Genomic DNA, 16420 nt, shown 5'->3' with positions numbered 1-16420 from the left:
ACACACACACACACACACACACACACACACACTTTTACATTTGCCAGGACCGAGATTAGGATTCCTACCTAACCAGTTATTGGTACTATCATGTTATGCAGTTATTACACATGCCACAGAACTTATGGAGCTGGGCTTCACAAAAGTGACTTCTATGGTGACAGACATCTTCAGGACTGCTAAGATGGGGCAATGGAAAGTGCACTGGGCGGGGAAGGCCTGTTCATTCCTAGATCCTACTGACATTTCTCTAAGTGTATGAGCATGCCCAGTGTGTCTTTCTATAGTACATGTGGGACTCCATTCCAGGGATTGTTGTACTCCAGTTTGGTTTGTTTTGTACTACAGCCATACCTCTCAACCTGCTGGTGCAGGATATCTGGAGATAGCCTATCCAATTGTGGGGACAAGGGGCAATATAATGATTGTGACAATTTCAATCAGTAATGTATGGTTTTCTAGGGTTACAGGGCTTGTCTTAGCAGACATCTGTCATATATGCCATTTGACACTGTCATGTATTGTTTCAGTACCTGGTGACATACCTCCTCAGATCATCACAGTGATTTACCAGAGAAATACAGGATGGATGATGCACACACAACTTTTATGGGCCAAATGCTAAGCATTCTTGCACAATCCAGCCTGTTGAGGGGTGTGCCTACAAGCATTTGACTGTTGGAGCTGTGGAAATGGTCCAGCACCTTGGTGATATATTACAATCGTGGAATGTCTGTGCATTTATGTTCTGGCCTGGTCTGATTTCCAGTCCACAATTGGGTAATATAAGTCAGACAGGATCAGGGTGACAGGCAGACTCCAGATAAATTTGTAGGGGATAGGATATATGGAGGCTGTGTGTCCTGGGCAGATATGTTTGCCTATAGTTACTGGTACTTTGCATCGGGCTCTCCTCAATGGTTGACTGCACTTGGAGGGTCTTGTGTGTATCAGACTGCTTGACCAGCCTAGAGGTGTGCATTTGTCACACATATATGTATGGTCCACCTCATTTTACTTGGATGTCCACATGTTGGGGTCAGGATGTTGCATAGGATGAGTGATCAGGGAAGGGTGTGTTACTCTCCATGGCTGTGGCCCAGGGTTCTGTGGGTGCAGACATGTCAGCATCTTCCAGGGTTAGGCTTGCCTGCAGTGAGCGCATTCCCATGTTTAAACTCCTAGCCCTGCCTGCCGACTATACAGAGTATCACAGAATGTCCAAATCTATGACTCATATACCTTGTTGGTTACCCAAACAAGTGTGGTTTTCCAGAAAAAGTGTTTTGCAAGTCACTCAGGGTTGAAGTCAGATATTGCTGACAGTTGACATTGCAGTTTCAGACTCCATACCCATCAGACATTCCATGCTGCTACAAATCATTCCATCAACTTTATAACATTATTAGAGCAATATTTCACAAGTCTCATTCTCCTTGGACCTTCATCACCCCATTATTAATGGATTTGTCCCAATTTCTGGCACCCTGAGGCTGGCAGGTTTGCTCCTAGCAGTTGTCAGCATGGCCTTTATTTGCATTTTGTGGACTGTGTTATGTTGGTGTTATGGACCCCATGACACTCCCTAAAAGGCACTGTGGGTGAGGCATAGGCATTTGCCAGAGGCCTGTAGGCCAGTTGTGACAGATACAGGCCATCTGTAGCAGGGCAGTACATTCTGATGATCATATATTCCCAGGCTGCCATCAGGAGACACCCCTTGGATGGCACCAGTAAGTTGACTGTGGGTGTTACTGGCAATTGCTTTCTGTTACTATTTTGCCATCACTCTGGGTGACAGCTGGATGCTGCTTAAATCTAGGAACATGTTACTGCATTTCTATGGGACTATGGGGGGGGGTGACACGACTGTACACGATACACATCTGCACAGACTGTGCTGATATTTGCTTAACGTTTTGGTCCCATGTAGCATAGTGGTGTGACCTATCTTTCAGACTACAGGCATAACAGTATTCATCATGTCAGATTGTTCTGGCATAGACATTTGTAGTTTCCGACGTCTTACCTTTCAGATCCATACTGCCACTGCCAGACCTGCTGTGATATCACTGTGTAAAGGTCTGTGGGTGAGGATTTCAAGGATGTCGTCATGTGGGGGCCTTTGCCAGGCATTTCTGGATGGTGATCTACAGCTGATCTGCTGTGTGGGGTTGGTGGCGGGTATGGGACCTCCACTCTGACATCCATGCATGTGCCCTATGACCTCCCCCAGTTATTTGGCTCACCACATAAGCTGCAGTGGTATTTGTTGATTAGGGTGGTACTGCATGGTGTGGGTAGGGCAGTACTGGGAATACAAATCCTGCCAGTTGTATTATGGTATTACACTGCTATCCCAGTTAGCCACCCCATTCCCTTACATGCTTGATCATTACCATAGATATGCCATCAGAAAATTCCACTTCATTTGTTTAATTTGTTACAGAGACTGGCTTACCTTGTGCCTGCAGCTGTTGTGAGGGTGGTGCTTAAGGGCTGACTATATCGGATGCACACAATACACTGCCAAAACATGGTTAGGTATAGGTGGTGTGATGTTTGGCATCCATTTTGCTGTGTGTGTGTGTGTGCATGCAAGGCATGTGTGTGTGTGTGTGTGTGTGTGTGTGTGTGTGTGTGTGTGTGTGTCAAACAGAGAGAGATCAGGCCCAGGGGCCCTACAGTGTCAGTGTACGTGCTATGTGTTGCCTCTTTGCCAAGGCAAGGCCATACTGGGCATGGTTCCATCTGCCTACAGGGCAGGTTCAGGATGTTCCTCCTCCGAGTCCCTCTGTGCCTGTGGAGGCCTTGGCAATGGTGGGGGGCTGTGTGGCCCTTCTCCATTTTGCTCCTGCTGCAGCTGTTTCCGCAGGATGATATTGTGTAGCATGGCACATACTATGACCATGTGTGCACATGTGGCTGGAGAGTACTGCAAGGCTCCACTGGATATGTCAAGGCAGTGGAACCGTGACTTGAGCATCCCAAACACATGCTCTATAATGATCCTGGTTTGTGTGTGTGCCTCATTATGGCATTCTTGTGTGAGTGTGTGTGCATTTCTTATGGGTGTCATCATCCATGGCTGCAGTGCATAGCCAGCATCCCCCTCTAAATGGCCATAAGTGATGTCCCCCCTGGCAAACCACTGATACAACTGTGAGGAATGCCAGATGTGGGAGTCGTGATAGCTTCCAGGGAAGCCAGCACACACATTCATGATAATGCCTTGGGCATCGCACATAACCTGGCAGTTGATGGAGTGGAACCCCTTGTGGTTTATGTAGACCTTACCCTGGTCACCAGGTGGTACTTTGATGTCAATGTGCATGCAGTCTATGGTACCCAGTACCTTCGGGTAGTCTGCTACATGGTGGAAGAGACTCATATTGCGAGTCCTCTCCTCACGGTTGGTGGGGAATTTAATGTGCTCCTCGGCATGTGGTCACATGGCATCCAGGAACTGGTGGAGTATTCTGGACACAGATGCCTGTGAGAACCCCATGATATCCCCAGTTGGTCTTTGGAAAGTACCTGTAGCTAGTATCTTAGAGCTACACATACCTTGGTATCCACTGGGATGGGTTCCCCTCTGTTTATTCTGAATGTAAGGTGAGGCTGGCACAGCTCCATAATTTGCTGCAGTATGTCCCTGTCCACCCTGTAGCACTCTACTATCTCCAGATCATGTAGCCCTGGTAGGTTACCCTGGGCCTGAACACTCTTTTCCTCCTCCTCATAAGTCTGGGGCAGTTGTCAGCATTGTCCTCTTCACCACCCTCAGCCTCTTGCACATACTGATGTATGAGGGTGATAGCAGCCCCTAACATTTTGTTAGTTTTATCAGGTAAAATTTCTTCGTCTGTGTACACCGGTGGTGGGGAAAAACAGACTGAAAGGTGTTTGCATAGTTTATAGTGATGTGCTGCAGATGCTGCCTGTGTGATTGGCTGAGTATGATACATTCCACCTGCCAGCTCTATTACTTGTATTTGAGTGCCTGTATTCTGCTATTTCCCTTTTTTGCTTGTTCCACTTGCCATTTCCTGTATTTTTTTTTATTTTTGTGGTTTAAATCCCGGTGTGTGCCGTGCATACCTGTTTAGACATGGTAAACAAGGCTATACTGCCTCAGACACACCCCCTTGCTTACATATAAACAGTGCTACCATTTCCTGTGTTTTTTTTTTGTTGTTGTTTATTTTAGCCCCATTGCACACTGCACAAACCTGTTTAGCTAAGTTAAACATGTTTTAGCAGAAATGTCCCTCCCTGGATGTGAACACGCTCTTCATTTCATGGTGTAAGACATTACAGCCTCAGATACACCCCCTTGCTTAGCTGTGCTTAGCTAAGTGCAAACCCAGCCAACAGAGCTCCAATGTGCTAACAGCAAGCATAACATACCCCCCTTTTCATGTTAGTTGCTCCTCCTGCTTACATGAGCCTGTTCTAGCACCTACATGGTTAGGTGCTTGTTTTGGACTTAGAATATTTTGTGATTCAGTAAATTTCACCTCATTTGCATACCCCTCTGCCTTAGCCCATATATACTGCACTGACATGGAACCTTTTCCCTTGACAACCACTGACCCCTGGTATTGTTTTGATTCTGCATGCCATAGACTATAATGGTAAAATGCAGGTTTTCTTTAAACTTGGGTTTTCATATATTTTTTTTTTATTTTCAGCACTATCGTGTTTGTGCGCCACTGTGCTATGCTTAAACAGCCGAGATCAGCCACAAAAAAAAATATTCCATATTAAAATTAAGCATTTTTGTTCATGCCAATGGCCATATATTTGGCCATTGGCATGCCTACAGATGTGAATACATGCTTTTATTTGTGCTGTCATGCCTCCGTTTTCTTTTTTGCAGAAATGTGTTCAGTTAGTAACTGAACACATTTCTGCATTGACACTGTTCCTGCACGGAGACCTGGCAGCTTCCTGAATCGCTAATTCACCTCATTTGCATGGTTTTCACCAGCAAATGAGGTGATTAGCATGCCGCATGGTCTTCTACATGCAGGAACAGTGTAGACAGGCTCGTGCATGTCGGATCAGCTGTTTGCTGAATCGCTCCGCGGCTGAACTCCATGCAGCAGCTGCTACACTGTTTCTGCATGGAATTTTAGCTTTCCTGAATCCCGGGGTATGAATTCACTATTAACATTGTAAAGAAAAGTTCTTACTGATAGCACTGCTATTTGTACAGTTGTAATAGCTTCCATTCACAAAGTATTTACATTTGTTTATCTTATGCTTTGTTTAAGCTGACTTTTTATAAAATGCTCTAGAATGCAAGGATATGTATGTATACCTCTCCACAAAGGTGGTGCCTCAATGGATCCTGGAAACTATCGCCCCATAAGCCTGACTAGCTTGGTCTGCAAAGCTATGGAAAGGATCATCATGGACCTCATAAATAAAGATATTGGGGACCTACAGACACTGGATTCTACCCAGTTCGGCTTTGTTAAGGGCAGATCCTGCCTCTTAAACCTGGTCGATTTCTTTGAAACAGTCACCAAGGCCATTGACGAGGGGAAGGTGGTCCACACAGCCTACCTGGACCTCGCAAATGCCTTCGATACAATACCCCACTCGGGCATTATAGATAATCTCACCAGCTTAAATATAAACCCCTATGTCACTAGATGGGTTGCAAACTGGCTCAAGGACAGAACCCACATGGTTAGAATTGCTGGAGCCATGTCAGACTCCAAACCAGTTACAAGTGGCATCCCACAAGGCTCAGTCCTGGGACCTCTCTTGTTCGGTATATATTTCTCGGAGGTACAGGCCAACACGGAAGGACTGTGGCTGACCAAGTTCGCAGATGACTGCAAACTGGGCGCCATAATCGACTCTCCAACCGACACAAGCATCCTACAAAAGGGCCTCATAGAAACAGACAACTGGTGCCAGAGCCATGGCCTCAAGCCAAACGCCAAAAAGTGTATAGTCATCCCCTTTGGCAAAAACAAAGTGCCCACAAATTACCACATTGATGGTAATCCATTAAGTACGGAAGAAGTAATTAGGTACCTGGGGACCCAGGTTGATAGCAATCTCTCATTCGACAACCACGTGGCCAAAGTGGTTAGAAAATCATTTTATATAGCCCACCTAATCATGAAGGGATTCACATCTAGATCAGGGGAGGTCATCGTGCCTCTTTACTCATCCCTCATCAGGCCCATAATTGAGTACAATGCCCCTTTTGGGATGTACCTTACCAGACACCTGCAGCAACTGGAAAGACCCCAAAAGTACCTCACCAAGAGGATCAAAGGGCTCAAATAGATGCCATATGTTGCCCGGTTAAAGAAACTCCAGCTCTACTCAGTGGCATACCGTCTGCTCAGAGGCGATCTGTGCCTGACGTATAAAGCCATGTCCAACCCAGAATTAATGGACATGCTGCACCTCAGAAAATTCAAATCCCATCGAGCTACGCGCTCAAGAGACTTAAACCTCAGCACTGAAATAAATAGGACATGCTGGAGGGACAGATTCATAACCCAGAGGCTCCTTTCACTCTGGAATAAAATCCCAGTCCTGGTTAGGCAGAGTCCCTCGTTGACTCTCTTCAAGAGGAATCTTGATGAGTGGATGGGAGATCGTAGATTTACTCCGGGTATCACTTCTGTGTCACTGTTAGACAGATGCACAGTATACTAACCTCAAAAAAGGGCATAGCAAAATTCATTTTAAAATGGGTGGCGAAAGCCAAACACACTCTGGCTAGGCTTGTAAATGCCCTAGGGTAGATAGCCTAGTATAAACCTATGAACCTATGTATAGGTGTGACATTCTAGACCACATAGGTATTAATGAGTTAAGAATAAAAAATAAAAAAACAGTATAAACCAATGAAAAGCATGAAAACTAAATAATAAAATAGTGTAACAAACAATAAATTGTTAAAACCAGTTATTCATATTAAATACTAGCAATTAATTCCTTAAACCTTGGGTTTTAAACTTTTATATGAAGTCTTCACAAAACACACATTACATCCGTAAGCAAGATATATACATTTACTCTTTGTCATTTATGCTCAGTATATCATTTTTGATAATGATGTAACCTAAAAAACATAAAAGCAGTAATGTAGGTTGCATATTGCTATACTGAACACAGATGTGAGTTCAGAACATTATTATATATAATGAAAGCATATATATTAGAAGTGAACTTTGTGCCCTTTTTGGCTAAGCCAAGTAAAGTTAAGTACTCAAAGAATGCATACTGATGACAAGGTAGTGCTACAGAATGCATATTATAATTGTGGCATTACTGGTTTGTAAAGATTAGCCTAACAAAATGTAAGCCAGAAGAAACTTGGATAAATTAATTTGACATTCAATAGACTCTATGGATAAAAACAGCAGAAGGAATTGAAAATAATTAAAGAGGTCTAATCGATGTGATCATTTCCAAGCTTACTGAAGCCTGACATATTGCTCATACCATCCTATCTGACTAATTCAAGATTTATATCAGAAAATGTCATTTCACCACATTTTTACAGGGGCTGTTCCCCCTATTCTGCAGAATGTGGGGACTCTGCCACCATACTCCTGACATCTACATCAAATCAGAAGAAAGGAAAATATATTTCTCCTTTTATCTGAGTCATTGGAAGCTCAGAGCTTTTGCCTTTAGAGATCAGAGAGTAGGAAAGAGCCCCTACAACAAGAAGGGGATGCAGGAGATTATGCCCCCTGGAAAAAAAAAACACAGTAACATTTAAATTCATTTAATGTACTGTGACAGCCTACTGAGCAGTGGCTTTTTGGTCATTCAAAGCCAAGTAAAGGAGACAAGTGCAGGGTAGAAAAGCATGAGGGGTGAGAGAGGTAAGTAAAGAAGGACTAAGGCATTATTAATGACCCCAAGAATATGGATGTTGAGAAAAAGGAAGAAGAGGACAGTGAATATATGTGAATGACAAATGTGACTGTTCAGATGTGAGATAAAAGAGGAAGGGAGAGTGAGAAAACTTAGAACAGAGAAAAAGGGGTATTAGCACTAATACTGTCTCAACTACTAACCAGAAAAATATGAGGAAACTTGTTTGAAGACTGTAACATGTTTAGTAAATAGACTGATATACAGACTGCAAAAGTGCATCTTTTTTTCAGTATACAAGTTACAGATAAATTCCAGTGTGATAAAAATTACCTCAGTGGGGTGTCCATTGTTAATTATATCATCTTATACTGCAGTAACCAGGAATAGTTACTGTGTTCTCAGTATATGAGTAATGTTCCTGTTTTAGTATTACTACTGTAGTACTGAATACTAAAATAAGTGTAGACCACTGCACATCTTTGATGAAACATCATTTGCTAACACATATCTATGTTAACCTATTTAGAATGCAGGTACCTGTTTTTTGTCCCTTCAGGCTGCTACTGGATCAAAAATGTGCAGTTTATGGGGCGGGGATGGATTAGCTGCTGCTGATAAGTATACAGCTGTTAACTGAAGGGGTGGTGCATTTGGTGACTTTGAGTAACAAAACAAAAATAAATAAAGAAGATAATTTTACCTATCCTCACATCAGTAGTCAAAGAATATGAAATGTCACTTCCTTTACATAAAATTAGAAAGGAATCCTCCTCTGCAAATATGCTTCTTGGGTCTACCTTAAAATATAACAAAACAATGGATTAACTTAATAATTTGTACCATTAGTAAATGTATAGGTACTTGTGCAAACAGTCTTCATCCTTAGCTGTCCTTAATTCATTGAAAGCAGCATCTCAGAAGTATGGAAAAGAGTTAGACTACCATATGGTTAGCTTAGTTAGACCACAGAACATGTCATACAAATGGCCTGGAATTAGACCAAGATGAGTAAACATGCAACAAAGTGGAAAAAATAAAGGTTCTTAAAATTGCACTGTAATGTTTCTACATGTGACAACTTAAGACAATTCTTCTTCTTTTTTTAGCTGTCTTGTCATCATAGCAGAATATACATACTTAGAAATAGAATAGCTGGTTAACAAAAGCTATATCCACACAGTGTTAGCACGTTAATTCTATTTCTCAGACTAAGTTTCGGCCACAGCGTATTTTGAAACACATCATGTATTTTTAAAGCAGTTATTAGAACTGCTCTGATAATTCATGAATCATACCACTACAAACGACTACATCTTGAGGTTTCCAAAACCTTCCTCTGTGGAGGCTGCTGGCTACTGATTACTACATGCAAAATGTGTAGGAAGGACTTCAGCGAGAAGTACCAGCATATATTTGTGTTGTACAGTACAATGCTGGACAGCACAACAAGGCAATCACAGGGTGGGAGCAGCAAGGTTCAAAACCTGTGAAATCCACCATTTTTATTCATAAATGTATGAAAACAAACATAATATATTCCTGCTTAAAAAGAGAGAGAGAGAGAGAGAGTGAGACTGAAACTACTGCTGCCATGAATTAAAAAGGAATCTGTTAATTTAGTGAATAATTTAAATATACCAGCTTAAAGCCCAGCTTCAAAAACAAGTGGCAGGACAGTCCATTCTTTCTTAAAAAAACAACACTGAGTCTTGAAGGAAATTATAGGTTCACATACCATCTAATAATATCAAGTCAGATTTCCTACATTTTGCAGTCATGTTTGGCTAAAGGCTTGTGAAGAGGCAAAGCACACCATATTCAAACAGGTAAAATGTCCTCGCCCTATGGCCAGAATACTGCCTCTTATATCCATAAGTCAAGCCTTAACTGGTGAATAAGGATTCTGCCCTCATCAACAGTGTATACTACAGAAAGGTCATTAGTGCTACAGCAGAAAGAGTTTGACTGCAAAGAAAACAGTCAAACTACTTTTATTCATTTTGGGTATAAAGGGATCAAACATTGTTACTGCTCATAATACAAGAGTAAGGACTTAAAACAGCCACTGAAAACTTTTTAGTCCCAAATATTTGCTTGGTCTAGAGAATAGTTTGGTGTATAACCCCAGGCTGCTACTGGATCAAAAATGTGCAGTTTATGGGGCGGGGATGGATTAGCTGCTGCTGATAAGTATACAGCTGTTAACTGAAGGGGTGGTGCATTTGGTGACTTTGAGTAACAAAACAAAAATAAATAAAGAAGATAATTTTACCTATCCTCACATCAGTAGTCAAAGAATATGAAATGTCACTTCCTTTACATAAAATTAGAAAGGAATCCTCCTCTGCAAATATGCTTCTTGGGTCTACCTTAAAATATAACAAAACAATGGATTAACTTAATAATTTGTACCATTAGTAAATGTATAGGTACTTGTGCAAACAGTCTTCATCCTTAGCTGTCCTTAATTCATTGAAAGCAGCATCTCAGAAGTATGGAAAAGAGTTAGACTACCATATGGTTAGCTTAGTTAGACCACAGAACATGTCATACAAATGGCCTGGAATTAGACCAAGATGAGTAAACATGCAACAAAGTGGAAAAAATAAAGGTTCTTAAAATTGCACTGTAATGTTTCTACATGTGACAACTTAAGACAATTCTTCTTCTTTTTTTAGCTGTCTTGTCATCATAGCAGAATATACATACTTAAAAATAGAATAGCTGGTTAACAAAGCTATATCCACACAGTGTTAGCACGTTAATTCTATTTCTCAGACTAAGTTTCGGCCACAGTGTATTTTGAAACACATCATGTATTTTTAAAGCAGTTATTAGAACTGCTCTGATAATTCATGAATCATACCACTACAAACGACTACATCTTGAGGTTTCCAAAACCTTCCTCTGTGGAGGCTGCTGGCTACTGATTACTACATGCAAAATGTGTAGGAAGGACTTCAGCGAGAAGTACCAGCATATATTTGTGTTGTACAGTACAATGCTGGACAGCACAACAAGGCAATCACAGGGTGGGAGCAGCAAGGTTCAAAACCTGTGAAATCCACCATTTTATTCATAAATGTATGAAAACAAACATAATATATTCCTGCTTAAAAAGAGAGAGAGAGAGAGAGAGTGAGACTGAAACTACTGCTGCCATGAATTAAAAAGGAATCTGTTAATTTAGTGAATAATTTAAATATACCAGCTTAAAGCCCAGCTTCAAAAACAAGTGGCAGGACAGTCCATTCTTTCTTAAAAACAACACTGAGTCTTGAAGGAAATTATAGGTTCACATACCATCTAATAATATCAAGTCAGATTTCCTACATTTTGCAGTCATGTTTGGCTAAAGGCTTGTGAAGAGGCAAAGCACACCATATTCAAACAGGTAAAATGTCCTCGCCCTATGGCCAGAATACTGCCTCTTATATCCATAAGTCAAGCCTTAACTGGTGAATAAGGATTCTGCCCTCATCAACAGTGTATACTACAGAAAGGTCATTAGTGCTACAGCAGAAAGAGTTTGACTGCAAAGAAAACAGTCAAACTACTTTTATTCATTTTGGGTATAAAGGGATCAAACATTGTTACTGCTCATAATACAAGAGTAAGGACTTAAAACAGCCACTGAAAACTTTTTTTTAGTCCCAAATATTTGCTTGGTCTAGAGAATAGTTTGGTGTATAACCCCAGGCTGCTACTGGATCAAAAATGTGCAGTTTATGGGGCGGGGATGGATTAGCTGCTGCTGATAAGTATACAGCTGTTAACTGAAGGGGTGGTGCATTTGGTGACTTTGAGTAACAAAACAAAAATAAATAAAGAAGATAATTTTACCTATCCTCACATCAGTAGTCAAAGAATATGAAATGTCACTTCCTTTACATAAAATTAGAAAGGAATCCTCCTCTGCAAATATGCTTCTTGGGTCTACCTTAAAATATAACAAAGCAATGCATTAACTTAATAATTTGTACCATTAGTAAATGTATAGGTACTTGTGCAAACAGTCTTCATCCTTAGCTGTCCTTAATTCATTGAAAGCAGCATCTCAGAAGTATGGAAAAGAGTTAGACTACCATATGGTTAGCTTAGTTAGACCACAGAACATGTCATACAAATGGCCTGGAATTAGACCAAGATGAGTAAACATGCAACAAAGTGGAAAAAATAAAGGTTCTTAAAATTGCACTGTAATGTTTCTACATGTGACAACTTAAGACAATTCTTCTTCTTTTTTTAGCTGTCTTGTCATCATAGCAGAATATACATACTTAGAAATAGAATAGCTGGTTAACAAAAGCTATATCCACACAGTGTTAGCACGTTAATTCTATTTCTCAGACTAAGTTTCGGCCACAGTGTATTTTGAAACACATCATGTATTTTTAAAGCAGTTATTAGAACTGCTCTGATAATTCATGAATCATACCACTACAAACGACTACATCTTGAGGTTTCCAAAACCTTCCTCTGTGGAGGCTGCTGGCTACTGATTACTACATGCAAAATGTGTAGGAAGGACTTCAGCGAGAAGTACCAGCATATATTTGTGTTGTACAGTACAATGCTGGACAGCACAACAAGGCAATCACAGGGTGGGAGCAGCAAGGTTCAAAACCTGTGAAATCCACCATTTTTATTCATAAATGTATGAAAACAAACATAATATATTCCTGCTTAAAAAGAGAGAGAGAGAGAGAGAGTGAGACTGAAACTACTGCTGCCATGAATTAAAAAGGAATCTGTTAATTTAGTGAATAATTTAAATATACCAGCTTAAAGCCCAGCTTCAAAAACAAGTGGCAGGACAGTCCATTCTTTCTTAAAAAAACAACACTGAGTCTTGAAGGAAATTATAGGTTCACATACCATCTAATAATATCAAGTCAGATTTCCTACATTTTGCAGTCATGTTTGGCTAAAGGCTTGTGAAGAGGCAAAGCACACCATATTCAAACAGGTAAAATGTCCTCGCCCTATGGCCAGAATACTGCCTCTTATATCCATAAGTCAAGCCTTAACTGGTGAATAAGGATTCTGCCCTCATCAACAGTGTATACTACAGAAAGGTCATTAGTGCTACAGCAGAAAGAGTTTGACTGCAAAGAAAACAGTCAAACTACTTTTATTCATTTTGGGTATAAAGGGATCAAACATTGTTACTGCTCATAATACAAGAGTAAGGACTTAAAACAGCCACTGAAAACTTTTTTTAGTCCCAAATATTTGCTTGGTCTAGAGAATAGTTTGGTGTATAACCCCAGAAAGTCTACAGTCGTAATGAATAGTTATGCCTCATTTGACGGGATACTCCCTGCATTAAGTGAATACCTTTCAATAAGAATGCCCACAGAACAGCAGTGGATCTAATACAAATCATCATCACTTCTTGAGTTATTTCATTTATTATTATTATTATTATCATAGCTGGATCAACTCAGTTCTTCTGGACCATTACCCAAAACTGTTACTCCTAAACAGCTCTCAGTAACACAGAATTTAGGAGTACTAAGTATAAGCAACACATACCATAGTGACTCACAAGTCCAAATCACAATGATTTGAATCCTGGTCCTACTAACACAAGTAAAGGAGGATTCTGTCACAAGCTGCTATACAATGTAATTAGCTATACAAACTGACTTTATAGTGGTGTAAGTTATCAGCAATTTATCAGCAACCCCATATCTCCTTGAGTATTACTATTATTAATACCCTTCATGGTCACATATTTATAGTGTGGGGAGCTGCTATTTTACCTTGATGAAAATATAAACTCCTGGCCCCATACATGTGCATCCTATGGTAATAATATATGGGACAGTCAGGTGCTTTACTCATACAGACATTATATATGTCCAATGTTTCAATGTGTCACTGTATGCTTTTAATCACACTATGGTGATCAGTTGCCATTTTGTTAGTACGAGAGCTGGACTTCTTGTAGTTGCTCAGTTACATCTTCTAAACCAAAAATATATGACCAGCAGACAGTGGAGACCAAAGTAAATATATAAAGTGTATCAACAGACTGGTTTTGGCTTGTATTTATCACAAAGCCTTTATCAATGTGAAAAAACATAAAAAATATACCCCATTTATAGTGTGTCATCAATCCTAAAGCCAATCACAAATGTTCATTTAACCCAGGTACAAAGAGCACCAAGGTCTATCCTTAAGAGAACTGGGGTATCAGATAGTTCAGGGGATGACTTCTCTTCGGGGCTGGATAATGAGACTCTCTCTTCCACAGGCTCACCAGCACAGAAACATAGAAATTCCAATGATTCTATGCAGTTAAACCCAGAAGGAGGGGGGGTAGGAAGCATAGCAAATATAGAGAACATAGAGGGTTTGCTTCACAAATTTGTACGGAAGTAAAAAATGATAATGTGTTAAATATTTCTTCCTATCCCCTCTCCTCTGTAGAGAGGAACATCCTAAATAAAGGTTTAACATACATTCTCGGGTTTTTTGTATCTGAAGAATCTTTTGCAAAAGATGTTGTTGATTTTTGTCGAATTCTCAATTTGAGATTATTTTTTCAAGTCGGATGCAGAATCATGTGATGTTGATCAGTTTTGATACCATAAGTCCTCTTTTGTTCCGCCCATGAATCACAATGTATTATCATTCCAAAATTCTACTTTAAAGGATTTGCATTTTCAAACTGGTTCTTTTCAAGTTAAGTCCAGTAATGTTACTAAACGGGAGATGTAGGTTATCTCTAAGTTGGCTGAAAATCATAATATTGTGATTCTAAGGGCGGACAAAGGAGGAGCTGTGGTTGTACAAAATTGGGATCAATACAACTTGGAAGCAAATAAACAATTGGAAGATCATAGGTACTATCTAAAATTGGATTACAATCCCACAAAGTTTTTTCAAAAACAAATTGATGACTTCCTCACATTATCTGTGGAGGAAGGAATCATTACTGACAGGATTAAAAAAAACAACTCACAATTGTAGACCCCAGGGACCAATATATTTATTTCCTGCTTAAAATTCACAAAAATGTATATTGCCCTCCTGGTAAACCGATTGTCTCTGGGAGGGGCTCTTTGACGGAGCCTTTGTCACAATATCTGACCAAGTATTTGAAACCTTTGCTTGTGTGGGTTAAATCCAGACTTAAGGATACCACAGAATTTTTACAGGTCATCTCGAAAATGCAACTTGAACCTGGTTGGTGGCTTTGTGCACTAGATGTTAAAGCTTTATACATGAATATTCCACACTGGGCAAGGCTTGAGGCCCTAGAATACTGGCTATATAGGTCAGAATTGTACCGACCAGGTTTTATTACTCTTTTTCTTGGTCTGGCTGAGCATGTATTAACTAAAAATGTATTTTTCTATCATGGGGCATGTTACTTACAGATCAAAGGGACAGCAATGGGTGCCTCGTTTGCCCCCATATATGCGGATATCTTTATGGCGTATATTGAGGAACAAATTTTGTATGATCAATCTCATAATCTATATATTGATCAAACTGATATTTGGAGAAGATATCTGGATGATTGCTGGATGGTATGGAGGTCAGATGAGGAATATCTTGGGGAATTTGTTGAATATCTTAATGAAAATAAGTGGGGGATTGAATTCATGGTGAAGTGCCACCAGAATAGGATTACTTTTCAGGATGTAATGGTCATCAGGGCCCTGGATAATACTCTCATCGCTGAAGTATACAGAAAATTCCCCGAATATAACTCTCTGCTCCATGCCTCCAGTTATCATCCTCCTTATATATGCAAAAATATCCCTAAATCACAGTATATGAGGGTAAAACGTATATGCTCAGCCGAAAATACATATTCGCATTTCCGAGATGACCTAACCAACAGGTTCAAGGAAAGAGGTTACCCAACAGGACATGTCACACAAGCACTAAATGTGGTCAATGAGATTAACTGGGATGAACTCCTGCAATATAAACAGAAGGATTCTGACACCACAACAAAACTTAGGTTTGTGACCACATATGGGCGGAATTCAGGGTTACTTATTGATAGTGTAAGTCAGAATTGGAATATTCTTATGGCAAAAATAAACTATCAGAGGTCCTTGGGGTTAGGTGTAGTTTCTCATACAGAAATGGGAAAAATTTAGCATCATATTTTAATCACTACAAACATAATTGTCATATGTCTAGTGAGAAAAAACAAAGCACCATCAAAGGAGGGTTTGTCAAGGGGAGCCACCCATGTGGACATTGTAGGCACTGCTGCAGAATGCTGAAAACTATGTGCTTTAGTAGCAAGAACACCAGCATGGTATTCAAGTTTCCTTTTTTTGCCAACTGTAGCTCAGAATGGGTTGTTTATTTAGCAACGTGTCAATGTTCAGCCTTTTATGTTGGACAGACGTCCAGGGTGGTGAGACATAGAATTTCTGAGCATATGAGTGAAATTAGGAACCAGCGTGACACTAACGCTCTATACAAACACACTCTAATACACAAAACTGCAAGCTTCCAATTTACAATAATAGATAAAATTATAGGGATGCAACCAAATAAAACTGGATGGCATGAACTG

The sequence above is a fragment of the Protopterus annectens genome, chromosome 4.part1 (genome assembly GCF_019279795.1).
Source record: "Protopterus annectens isolate FY-2018-M chromosome 4.part1, PAN1.0, whole genome shotgun sequence".
Taxonomy (NCBI): domain Eukaryota; kingdom Metazoa; phylum Chordata; order Ceratodontiformes; family Protopteridae; genus Protopterus; species Protopterus annectens.
Note: the sequence above shows the minus strand (reverse complement) of the source record.